Source organism: Thermobia domestica, chromosome 1 (assembly GCF_964235325.1).
Source record: "Thermobia domestica chromosome 1, izTheDome1.hap1.1, whole genome shotgun sequence".
NCBI lineage: Eukaryota > Metazoa > Arthropoda > Insecta > Zygentoma > Lepismatidae > Thermobia > Thermobia domestica.
Genome location: NC_137454.1, coordinates 28,938,972 through 28,952,797, shown reverse-complemented (window position 1 = coordinate 28,952,797; position 13,826 = coordinate 28,938,972). Strand labels below are relative to the sequence as shown.

Here is a 13,826-nt window from a genome sequence, read left to right as displayed (position 1 = left end):
TGGTGCAGTGTGACGTCTGAAAGTGCTTTTAGTGAGAGTGCATCCTATCAGAAATGGACCAACAGAAGCCCCACCTTGATGGATCAGGAGACGCCCAAGAGCGACGCCCCTTCCAGTTTGAGAGGAGGACGCAGCGGGAATCGAAGAGAGGAACTCCGAATCCAGGACACTTCGCACGAAAGAAGGAAGCCAGTAAACGCAGGGACATCTGTATGTGTGTGCTGAGCTTAGTGGTGAGCTTGGTGGTGAGAGCAGTGTGTACGACGAAAGGTAGGACCCATCCAAATTATATTTTTTGTTGATTCCAAAAGGGAAATTTTCGTCATTGAATAAAATGCAAGACGTTCGCGATATAAAGTCGGAACTATTTGAAAACTGTTAATGTATTTACACCGCGTGGAGAAAAGATTTTCCAACTCGAACTGTAATTGCTAAACAATTAGATTTTTTTTTCTTTCTTTTTGAGCAAGGCTTATTAAAATAGAGATATTTTTTTTTAATGATACTTATATATAGATATTCTGTGACTTTAGTGAATATGTCGTTGTTTTTATTAAGGAGATAGTAGTTTAGGTCATTTCTCTATTTGTCGCTTAGATTTTTTTGATAACATATAAAGAAAGTTAATTTAAAAGTAGATCGAATGACGGGTTGTAGACCTTTAACGATGAAAGAAGTATTTACTTTAACATATGGAAAGTTGTATGAAGTAAAAATGCATCATCTGCGCTATGTACATGTAATATGAGAACTTTAAGATAATTTTGAACAAGACATAATAGATATTCCTAGAAAATATATTCAAGACATTGCTTTAATTGTCCAGAGATTATAGTGTTTGTAAAGTAATTTTGCATAGAAGTGAACGTACTAAATGAGTCTATTTCGATCTATATACTAGTAAAACTCTAATAAATAATATTGTAATGAGTCATCAAATATATGTTACGTAAGAGAGCTAAAGGATTAATTAGTAACTATCTATATATATAAAAGAGAACGCACAAATCCTTTGTGAACTCATCACGCTAATACGGCTGAACCAATTTCTTTCATTTTTGGGGGGTTGTTAGGATTTGGACCCTAGATGGTTTTTATCATATCACTTTAATTTTTAATTACCAGTGTCTTGAGATAATTGACCATTCAAGTGTCCATACGTACAAATCCTTTGTTATTAGTTCATCATAGGTAAAAATAAACGTATTTATATGCAACCCGCATGACCATGTGACTCGGCGGGTTAACATAAATGACAGGCGCTATAATTTTAACATTTACTGCAATTTGAAAGCGAAAAAGTAAAAATTATCTAAGTAACAAAGTTTATTGCGTTCCGGGGTGACCGCAGCGAGGCGGGTCACTCGGCGGGTTAACATAAATGACAGGCGCTATAATGTTAACATTTACTGCAATTTGAAAGCGAAAAAGTAAAAATTATCTAAGTAACAAAGTTTATTGCGTTCCGGGGTGACCGCAGCGAAGCGGGGTGAACGCTGCTAGTGATGTATATGCGACTAGTTTTGCAATTAATCATTTTCTTGGTTGGAGATACGTAATCCATAAATAAAGCGGAACCGACATTAGTACAGTCAGGTAGAATACGGATGAAAAATACGAAGTAGGCTAAGTAAAGCCGCAATTATTACGTCAGTCTGATCCTCTAACAATCGAGCGATCAGACGTTTATGCGCATAAACTAGACGAACAAACTAGAGGAATACATGAAAATGTCCGGCCGTATACCAATCCTATTAATGATAAAGAGAAAATCACGAAAAACTCAATATATTCAGATTAAAGAAATCTCGAGAGACGTCTTGACATTTATTATTTATATTCATGTGTTATTTGATTTTTATGTGTGTATGCATGTATTTACTTATGATTTTATATATATATATATATATATGTGTCCATTAATTTTCTACTTGTGTTAATATGAGTATATATATGTAGCCTTTATGCATAACGAAATGGTAATGCTACGCTCATTGATTTTATGTACTTGATAGTGTATGTTTGTTAGGTAAATCTCAAAGTGCATATTTAGTGCACTTATTCTCATTCTCAGTTATTAATTTAAATAATTAGAAATGGTTAGCAGTCAGGCAGTAGGTTTATTTAACTCCTTTGGATCATTCTATGTTTCTTTCATACTTCCCACAAATCTCAAATCAAAGTCATGACTTGTTTCTCAATTTATTTTATTTTAGTTCAAGTTACTTCAACTCATTTCCACTTACTTCAACTAGTTTAACTCATTTTAAATCATTTCAATACTTAGTTTTCACCCGAATAAAATATAGGTTATTATATTCAAAATTCCGTCTAGCTATGTAATATCTTAATCTCGTAAATATTAAAAAGGTTATAGTCAAAATAAATCAGCTAATCAACGTAAACTATATACTTAGCATGCGATGTCAAATAATTAGGTATTTTTCAAATGCAAAATTGTAATTTAACCAGTTTGGTATGATATCTATGTAAATCAGGAAAGCCATATATATAAAACGTAAACAATGTAAGATTGCATCTAGCACTGGTTATAAACATCAATTCCACAGATTGTTTATTATTATCAGGTTAATGATAACAATTCATTCACTACATAGTTCAATGTAATTTACTTAAATTGATTTTTTTTTTGTGTTAAGGCCTTATGCCTTATTCTGAACATTTGTTGTCAGAAAACCCAAAATTCAATATTAACCTTCAGCTTGCTTAATTTTTTAGAAAACATTTTTTTGTTATTGTTTTCATTTGCTCATTAAAACTTTTATTACATTGTTAATCAAATTCGTAAGCTTTTTCTTTCATAAACAAGTTGTATCCCAAACCTCAAGCATATCATTGGTTTCCAAAGGATCTGTTAGGCAAATTAGGCAATATTAGCATTTCTCGACTATAGTGGGGATTAGACTGATTTTCAGAATTTTCAACTAAATTCTAAATTCTAGATATTCGTTTATTTTCTGGTTTTATTCTTCTTACTACTATTATTATTCAGTCCACTTGGAAAGTGAGAGTCAGTCTAGTTCGTTCACACAAACCAAACATTAGAGCAAAATTCTCTTTCAGCGTTGCAGCATGTAAATTCAGGATACATATGCGAGTAATATCAAGTTTCATTTGCTTACACGGTTTTAGAGGGATCTTATTTCCCTAAAGCCCTGGGACACCGCGGGGAGATAGGATTTCCTAACCGTGAGATCAATCCATATCGAGTCACAAACCATTTTAGTTCGGGGAACGAAGACTTTAACGGTGGTGCAAGGGAATAAATAGGGACAGACGGAATGTGAACCCAAAAACCCGCTGTCTATTTTTTTATTTTTATCACTACAAAACCTGGCGCTACAAGCGATCACCACCGGCATCTTTCTCTTTTCATTTTTCAAATTTTACAAATATGGCGCATCCGAACAGGGACCCGATAGTTAATTTTTAAACTCGATAGTTAATTTTTAGACTCGATAGTTAATTTTTTTTAAACTCGATAGTTAATTTTTTCAGACTCGATAATTAATTTTCGAACTCGACAATTTATCTTCAGACACGATAATAAATTTTCGAACTCGATAATTTACGCTCAGACCCGATAATTAATTTTTAAACCCGATAATTAACTTTCAGATTCGATAATTTATTTTTAGATGCGATAATTAATTGTCAGCCACGATAATTACTTTACAGTCTCGACGTATACACTTCAAAGAACTCGATTATCATTGAAGGACTTAAAAAAAAAAAGTAACTACTTGCTAAGATTATTATCAGCTACATAATGAGCCTTGGAATCGAACTAAATTCAACGGAAGTTGAACAGTACTTCCAGGAACGATCAACGTTCCTTTCCCCTCCAATTTCATTTCTTTTTCAGCCAGAAGAATGTAAGTTATGTTTACGTTGAGCTAGCAATAGAGAATATTCAGTTTGCAGAATTTCTTTGTATTGAAAATGGGTGATTGAACAAGGAAAAGAAGAAAAAGAAGAAAAATAAGGTAACCAGGTGAGGAAAATAGAGAAAGGATAATAACTACAAGTTGCTAAAATCAATTCGAACCTGCTACCATTCATGTATTTGTAAGATATCCATTCATATATTTATATAGGAATAACTTTTCTTTTATTAGTTTATATTTAAAGTGTGCATATATTCGCTTATCATTTGAATTTTCAGTATGTATAGGATTAAGCTAGAAATGTATCAACACCAATGTAGGTTAAGTATAGCATTTAGTAAATTTTAAGATAAGATGATTTAAAGTGTGAATTACTATGCTTTGGAATTATTGCAAAAGATCGTACACTCAGGCTTATTTCATGAATAAATAAGTAAATAACGTAAAACGTGTTGTGTGTGTAAACCATTACTAACGACGAAACTTAATATTTCATTTGTATACTGCAAGAATACTGTTTTTAAAAATTAATTTATTAAGCAGTAAATACTTTTTATTCTTTAATGTGTGTGCAAAAATAATTCGGCACGAAAGCCGTATATTTTTAGTTTCAGATGCCAAGACTGCGGGCACAGACAGAAGAAATAAGGACCAAGATGCTGACGGGAGAGCAACAGATTTGTCCAGATTGCGGCAGAGATGTCTGGGAGCAAGAAATAACCCCATCATCTTCCAATCTGGAATGTGTTACATGCGGCGTCCTAAATACAACAGTGGCGCCTACCGAGGGAACGCGATCTCAGGCCACTGGAGAAACGGCAAGGACTGGGGAACATACAGAAACTTCAAACGGAAGTTCCTTAAATCCGGAAATGTCCATCATGCTGCAGACAATCATGGAAAACATAAACAAGAAGTTTGAAGACCAAAAGGAAGAAACAAGAAAATTACGAGAAGAAATAAGAGGACAAAAAGAAGACCAAAAGGAAGAAACAAGAAAATTACGAGAAGAAATAAGAGGGCAAAAAGAAGACCTTAACAGGAAGTTAGATGAACAAAAAGAAGAAAGAAGAAAAGAATCAAGAAAGCTACTTGAAGAACAAAGAAAGTTCCGAGAAGAGCAAAAGCAAGAACTTGAAAGAAAGTTTGAAGAGCAAAGGGAACAGCAAAGACAGGAAATGGAAAGGTTGCGAGAAGAGCAACAGAGGCAATGCCAACGCATAGAGGAGACCATAGCTGCAAAACTCGCTGAAAGGCTGGAAGTGCAAGCAGAAGAAAGTCACATACAGCTGCGATTGCTTGAGGAGAGAATTCAGCAGGAGGCGGAGAAGACCGAAGAACGGCTCGCCCAGAAATTTGAACAGAGACAGGAATTAATATTAGAAGATGTCCGAAGAATGCATTCCCAACAGGAAAATCAGGCTAAAACGGACAAAGAGGAATTGCAGAGGCGTCTAGAAGCCAACCGAGAAGAAGTGCAGCGGGGCATGCACAATGTAGAAAGGCAACTTTCTGTTCATGCCGAACAAATGGCCATGCTGCAACGGGTGCAGGAGGAAGAAAAGAGAAAAATGGCCGACCGCGTCGACAGATTAGCCGAAGAGATTTCCCAGAGGATGCAAAGCCAGAGTCAAACAATGGGCACCGGCGCACACCCAACTACGGATACAGGAGAGACTTCAAGAAGTCGAACTGCCTCACCTCAACCATTGAATGCATCTGTCATTGGCGAGGATTTAGGACGGGACACTGCGCAGTCCCAAAGATCATTGGACACGCACGGCAGCGGTCGAAGCTTTTTGAGAGCACCAAAAATCGATGAACTGCCAACCTTTGACCCTGACGCAGATGCGAGTTTGCCGTCAACATTCTTAGGACGACTCTTGGATGACTGTAGGCTCTATGGGATTGCTGAATCCGAACTCCTCACAATCCTTCCACGAATCCTCCGAGGTGCCGCGAAAATGTGGATCGACAACCATCTACACCAGTTCAGGACCTTTGAGGATTTCAGAGTAGCTTTCCTCAGGAACTTCCAGAGTGAAGCAATCATACAGAGAAAGCTGACTCGACTCCGCAACACCCGATACCGCCCTGACTCCCGAAAATCGCTCCGAGAATTCTTCTGGGAGCAGGTGAAGTCATTCAAGGAGCTAAGTCCGACAATGTCGGAGACCGAGGTGTTGTCCAATGTGAAAAACATGTTGCCCATTCGGGTACAGCGACAACTTATTGGGATCCATCTACAGGATACAGAACAGCTATCCATGATATTGTGGGATAGCGAGGAGTTGGATCGCATCGAGAGCCAGCAGCGAGAACGAAACGCTCAGCGAGGTCAACGGGGGGGAGCAGTGCAAGGCTCCAGGAGAATCCAGCAGGTGCAGGCAACCGGCAACACAGAACGAAACTCCCGTGGAGAAAGAAGAAGAAGAGAGCGTCCACACCCCTACCGTAGAAGAGGGAGAGCCATGACACGACCGGACGAGCAACCAGTACAAAATGGCCTAGAACATAGGGATACACGACCAGGACCACGAAGAGGAAACAACACGGCTCGACATTTTAGAGGAAACTCCAGAGGAGGAAATCGAGGTCTACGAGCTAGCTCCGCGGCTGAACAGCCAAACGAAATTCGAGAAATCCGGACACAAGAAGTGTCGCAAAGAGGAACCAGCAATCGCAGAGGACGTGGTCCTAGCCGTCCCCATAATGCGATTCACACGAACCAAAGCGACAGGGAGCCAGATTCAACTCAGGCTTCTGAACAGGCTCTGGAAAACTAAAAATTGACTTGCAACGGTCCAGGTTCGAGTCAAGGTTACGCAACAGCTTGCTGGAAAACAACCTCAAATACACAATGGCATGAAAAGAAATGGAAGCCCAGAAATACAAGGATTGCATGCAAGAAGTAAAGAAGAAGAATTGCAAGAAGTTAATGCAAGAAAAGAAGAATTGAAAACTGAAACATCAGCGCGGAGGAGAAAACTTAGCAGGAAAATAATGAAAGAAATATAAGAGAATTTTGTCTATTGCACAGCTCAGTTGAATATACCTGCATCTCTTATCCAAGTGGCTAACCCTAGAAGATAAACATAAAGAATAAGAAGATGAATTATATGGATGCATAATGCCCAGAAGTAAATTTGTTTACCAGCGCATTTACTTTAACTTTATTTCAGATAACGGATGTGAGACAAACCAAATTACAGAGGAAGATTGGAAAAAGATATTCACCAATGTGCGCAACCCAGCATTAAAACCGGCCCAGGAGATATAATTTTTGTTATGCACGAAGAAGTGCCTATATACAGAGCAATCGGTAGAGAAGGATTCCCGATTTGAGCTCTCTGAAGTGGAGTTTTGCGTTTAGAGCAGAGACTCAACGCACCCCTTCCCCTTGGTGATGATACCTGCGAAAACGCGCCGAGCCAAAGAATAGTGAGCTCCGAGCTGCGAGCAGATGACAATTCCACCAAGATGTTTGCAAGTTCCCACAATTGAATGGTTGCGACATGGAACTTTGCCTTAATCATTTTACTCTCCTTATATTTTAAAGTTGTGTTACTGAAGAAGAATCATGGCCGAAGAATAAAAGCAGAAGTGCGAGCAGTGGCTTTGCCCTCGCACATGGAGGAATTGAAGCTCCATGCCACCCTCTGTAACCAATGCTCTCTTTCCCGATGATATAAGACGCTGAAGATTATATAATATTATTGTTTTGTTGTTTTGTTACCTAGGGCAGCCAGCACTTTGGAAGAAAAGTAAGAAGTCGTATCCCGCGCAGATAAAATAACGAAGAGTTCCAATTATTACACCTGCGATGATGCAGACCAGAAGGAAGAAAATTAAAGAAGAACTCCAAGAGACAATTAAGATAAAAGTCATATTACTTAAAACATGCCTCATAAGCTTGTGTCCAGCAGCTTGAACTGACCACAAACTCGACACCTGAGACCTATCATCCACTAGCAGATCAGAGCACACGAGGTAAAAACCATTCGGGTTCGGATTTTTATGTATTTCAACTTTTCTATGAACTTCAAAATTAGGGATAGGATTTTCATGTACTTCAGAATATTTTTGTGAACTTTGAAATTTCTAATTAGGGTTCGGATTTTTATGTAATGCTCAATTTACTTAGAATTCATGATGCAATGTCAATCACAGAGTTTCTCTTAGGATGGAGATCTGCTTCAACTAAGTTGCATCATCTGCTCCATCTTAGGAGGGGGATAACTGTGACAGTTGCATCATTACCATTTTTATTTAATTTTTAAATAAATCTTTTTAAACCCAATTTTGCGTATAATTATGAACATTAGTGCATATAATTTTCATTTTCATTTTTGTTTGTTTAAAGAGCCAAAGAACATTCTCTTTATTTTCCCTTACTATCCGAGAAGTAACATGATTTATTTTTTTCTGTATACCTGTCCGTGCGGCGAGGACAGTTGAAAGACCCTTCCATTGTCTCTCAATACCACTGCCTAAGCCACACACGTAGAAAACCACACACAACAGAGTACCCGGCGTGAACCCAAGAAAGAAGAACAAAACAGCTTTTAGCATCTTTTTGTGAAATTGAGAAAAATAATAAAGTCCTAACACGTTAAATAGAATCCAAGTAGAAATATAATCTCTGCGAATTTGTCAAAATCACAGCATAGACCATATGTCGCCACTCAGAACCAAGATAAAATTTTAACATAGAACTGTGAAATGGTCCAAAACCACGCACGAGACGACTAGGTGCCAAATCAACTCTCATAAAAATTTTCGATATAACATGTGAAATTTGAAGGAAGCACGTACGTTAGAGAAACGACGCTCGAACACCGTAACTAGGCGGAGACCAAGAGAATCAAAATTTAGGACACCAAAATGACTTAACGAATAAGAGAGCAGAGACGAAATCGAAGACACCGTTAGAGGCGTATCCAAAAAGATCGGCCGGCTAAAAAAATTCAAAACTCCAAGGCAGTCGTAAAATAATTCTTCACCGGGAAACAGCGTACCACCGCAACACAAAAACATACCCGGAACTTACACACACACTACATTCATAATCAAAAGTTAAGTTCACAATAACAATGTGCGGCTAAACTCACCGAAGCCGAGTGTACGATATTACAATCTTTCCTTAGCATAGTAACCTACACATTGATCTTCTTCAAAATATATTTATATATATAAACATATATACATAAACTTTGTAACGCTGCTAATATATATATATATATATAGATCGCGAAACGCCTACAAACATTGTTTTTTTTTTTTGAGTGACAGAGTTTCGTACTTATAAACGTAATCACGAGCTATTACAGACAATTAGAATAACCTACATACGCACCGAAAGCACTTGAACTAGTTTTAATCATACATAATCAGTTTTGAAGTATTATACACAATGCTTAAAAACAATAAACACTGTTTATCCGTGTAACACTACACTTTTAACACCGAGAGTGATGTTGGTGCAGTGTGACGTCTGAAAGTGCTTTTAGTGAGAGTGCATCCTATCAGAAATGGACCAACAGAAGCCCCACCTTGATGGATCAGGAGACGCCCAAGAGCGACGCCCCTTCCAGTTTGAGAGGAGGACGCAGCGGGAATCGAAGAGAGGAACTCCGAATCCAGGACACTTCGCACGAAAGAAGGAAGCCAGTAAACGCAGGGACATCTGTATGTGTGTGCTGAGCTTAGTGGTGAGCTTGGTGGTGAGAGCAGTGTGTACGACGAAAGGTAGGACCCATCCAAATTATATTTTTTGTTGATTCCAAAAGGGAAATTTTCGTCATTGAATAAAATGCAAGACGTTCGCGATATAAAGTCGGAACTATTTGAAAACTGTTAATGTATTTACACCGCGTGGAGAAAAGATTTTCCAACTCGAACTGTAATTGCTAAACAATTAGATTTTTTTTTCTTTCTTTTTGAGCAAGGCTTATTAAAATAGAGATATTTTTTTTAATGATACTTATATATAGATATTCTGTGACTTTAGTGAATATGTCGTTGTTTTTATTAAGGAGATAGTAGTTTAGGTCATTTCTCTATTTGTCGCTTAGATTTTTTTGATAACATATAAAGAAAGTTAATTTAAAAGTAGATCGAATGACGGGTTGTAGACCTTTAACGATGAAAGAAGTATTTACTTTAACATATGGAAAGTTGTATGAAGTAAAAATGCATCATCTGCGCTATGTACATGTAATATGAGAACTTTAAGATAATTTTGAACAAGACATAATAGATATTCCTAGAAAATATATTCAAGACATTGCTTTAATTGTCCAGAGATTATAGTGTTTGTAAAGTAATTTTGCATAGAAGTGAACGTACTAAATGAGTCTATTTCGATCTATATACTAGTAAAACTCTAATAAATAATATTGTAATGAGTCATCAAATATATGTTACGTAAGAGAGCTAAAGGATTAATTAGTAACTATGATGTATATGCGACTAGTCTCGCAATTAATCATTTTCTTGGTTGGAGATACGTAATCCATAAATAAAGCGGAACCGACATTAGTACAGTCAGGTAGAATACGGATGAAAAATACGAAGTAGGCTAAGTAAAGCCGCAATTATTACGTCAGTCTGATCCTCTAACAATCGAGCGATCAGACGTTTATGCGCATAAACTAGACGAACAAACTAGAGGAATACATGAAAATGTCCGGCCGTATACCAATCCTATTAATGATAAAGAGAAAATCACGAAAAACTCAATATATTCAGATTAAAGAAATCTCGAGAGACGTCTTGACATTTATTATTTATATTCATGTGTTATTTGATTTTTATGTGTGTATGCATGTATTTACTTATGATTTTATATATATATATATATATATATATATATGTTTGTGTCCATTAATTTTCTACTTGTGTTAATATGAGTATATATATGTAGCCTTTATGCATAACGAAATGGTAATGCTACGCTCATTGATTTTATGTACTTGATAGTGTATGTTTGTTAGGTAAATCTCAAAGTGCATATTTAGTGCACTTATTCTCATTCTCAGTTATTAATTTAAATAATTAGAAATGGTTAGCAGTCAGGCAGTAGGTTTATTTAACTCCTTTGGATCATTCTATGTTTCTTTCATACTTCCCACAAATCTCAAATCAAAGTCATGACTTGTTTCTCAATTTATTTTATTTTAGTTCAAGTTACTTCAACTCATTTCCACTTACTTCAACTAGTTTAACTCATTTTAAATCATTTCAATACTTAGTTTTCACCCGAATAAAATATAGGTTATTATATTCAAAATTCCGTCTAGCTATGTAATATCTTAATCTCGTAAATATTAAAAAGGTTATAGTCAAAATAAATCAGCTAATCAACGTAAACTATATACTTAGCATGCGATGTCAAATAATTAGGTATTTTTCAAATGCAAAATTGTAATTTAACCAGTTTGGTATGATATCTATGTAAATCAGGAAAGCCATATATATAAAACGTAAACAATGTAAGATTGCATCTAGCACTGGTTATAAACATCAATTCCACAGATTGTTTATTATTATCAGGTTAATGATAACAATTCATTCACTACATAGTTCAATGTAATTTACTTAAATTGATTTTTTTTTGTGTTAAGGCCTTATGCCTTATTCTGAACATTTGTTGTCAGAAAACCCAAAATTCAATATTAACCTTCAGCTTGCTTAATTTTTTAGAAAACATTTTTTTGTTATTGTTTTCATTTGCTCATTAAAACTTTTATTACATTGTTAATCAAATTCGTAAGCTTTTTCTTTCATAAACAAGTTGTATCCCAAACCTCAAGCATATCATTGGTTTCCAAAGGATCTGTTAGGCAAATTAGGCAATATTAGCATTTCTCGACTATAGTGGGGATTAGACTGATTTTCAGAATTTTCAACTAAATTCTAAATTCTAGATATTCGTTTATTTTCTGGTTTTATTCTTCTTACTACTATTATTATTCAGTCCACTTGGAAAGTGAGAGTCAGTCTAGTTCGTTCACACAAACCAAACATTAGAGCAAAATTCTCTTTCAGCGTTGCAGCATGTAAATTCAGGATACATATGCGAGTAATATCAAGTTTCATTTGCTTACACGGTTTTAGAGGGATCTTATTTCCCTAAAGCCCTGGGACACCGCGGGGAGATAGGATTTCCTAACCGTGAGATCAATCCATATCGAGTCACAAACCATTTTAGTTCGGGGAACGAAGACTTTAACGGTGGTGCAAGGGAATAAATAGGGACAGACGGAATGTGAACCCAAAAACCCGCTGTCTATTTTTTTATTTTTATCACTACAAAACCTGGCGCTACAAGCGATCACCACCGGCATCTTTCTCTTTTCATTTTTCAAATTTTACACATGTTCCCCCCTCCCTCGCAGCTTTCATTTATGCAGCTCAATCTTTTAAAAATAAAACTTACACTTTGTAATAGATTAATTTCTGTACATTGGATCATTAAAATAAAATTTCATATAAACACGAATAGGAAGCTAAGTTCAAAGATTTCATGTTAATACAAAGACAAAACCAAGTTCAAATCCGTTATCTTCTCCTGCTAAATAACAAAACAATAAAAAAATTGACTCACCTGATCTTGAGTTATGATATTCCCCATCCCCATACTTAAGCAAGTTGTACTCCACACTCAACAGAAATGTCATTTTGTCTTAATTTAAAGACTGTTTCTTGAAGACAATACAGAAATATTTGGGCACTTTTGACAGTCTCACTATTTGTACTAACTATAAATAACAGAAACGGAAACGACCGCGGAGCTCAGGAGGGTAAGTATGAGCGTGTCTGTTTTGTCAATTGTTTTGATTGAAACACCACCGAAACAATGAGGTCATGTGGTTCTCGAAGCCGTACATGAGAACGAGGTCGCTTCGTATTTTGAAATAAAAATAAATAAGAATATTGCCTTCTTTCCTAAATGCTAAACCTTTTTTAACTTGATGTAATAAATAACCTATATGATACTGACTGATACAATTGGATTTGGGGGAGTATTCCTTTTCCATCCAGGGGTGTGTGTAAAAAAAAAAAATTGGGGATGTTAGGGGGTGTAGATTACTCTCTGAATGTCAGAAACTATTTTTTTATATATAAATATTTAAAATATTTATAGATTGTGACAATTAAGACACTCCTTACATGAGACTGGAACTTAAGGTTTGAAAATATATATATATATATATATTTATTATGGTTGTGTTTGTACCTTGATATAATATTGTCCCAGTGTTTATTAAAATTTCCTTTATCCAAACTTAATTTTGGTCTATTGATGAGGATATAGTAAACTTCAGAAATAATTCTTTCTGCTGATCTTTTGGTTTACATAATACCGGTACTTGACCTATGGTAGTTCACTTTGATATAAATGTCTAGATAAACCATAATTAAGTGTGACTGCTCAAAGAAACAATAGGACTATACTTAAGAAGAAAGAAGAGATTTTCTTACCTGAAACGGCCAGTAATTCGTAATGCTTCTATACAGCACTGAGGAAGAAGTTAAAGTTACTCTGAAACTCTACGCACATATTGCGAATTACATGTTTTAGGTGCGTACAACTGTTCCTTCTTTTTAAGCAGTATTAAGTGTGTTCAAAATTTTTGTGTGGTAATGGTTCGTGGTTCGAATGCCCTTGTGTTTATTTCTATGTGCTTGTACATTCACAAATGACTTGGTGTGAATTCTAATAAATACGAGGATACACTTGCCTCAGTAGTAAGCATAGGTATTTCCGCCAGTATGTATTACCAGACACACTTGCAGGAATCATTAGGGCAAAAGAAACAAATATTTCGATAAGAGAAAGTTTATACGAAAAACTTTTGAAATTAAGATTACAAAACACTATGAGCTGAGGGCTCCAATTACAAATTAAATAAA

The 13,826-nt window shown here is 35.9% G+C and overlaps 1 protein-coding gene across 3 annotated transcripts in view; it reads left to right on the top strand.

Moving 5' to 3' along the window:
* The window catches only part of LOC145684067 (uncharacterized), a 457,866-nt gene that overhangs the window by 384,629 nt on the left and 59,411 nt on the right, over window positions 1-13,826 (top strand). The gene's annotated exons all lie outside the window — the stretch shown is intronic.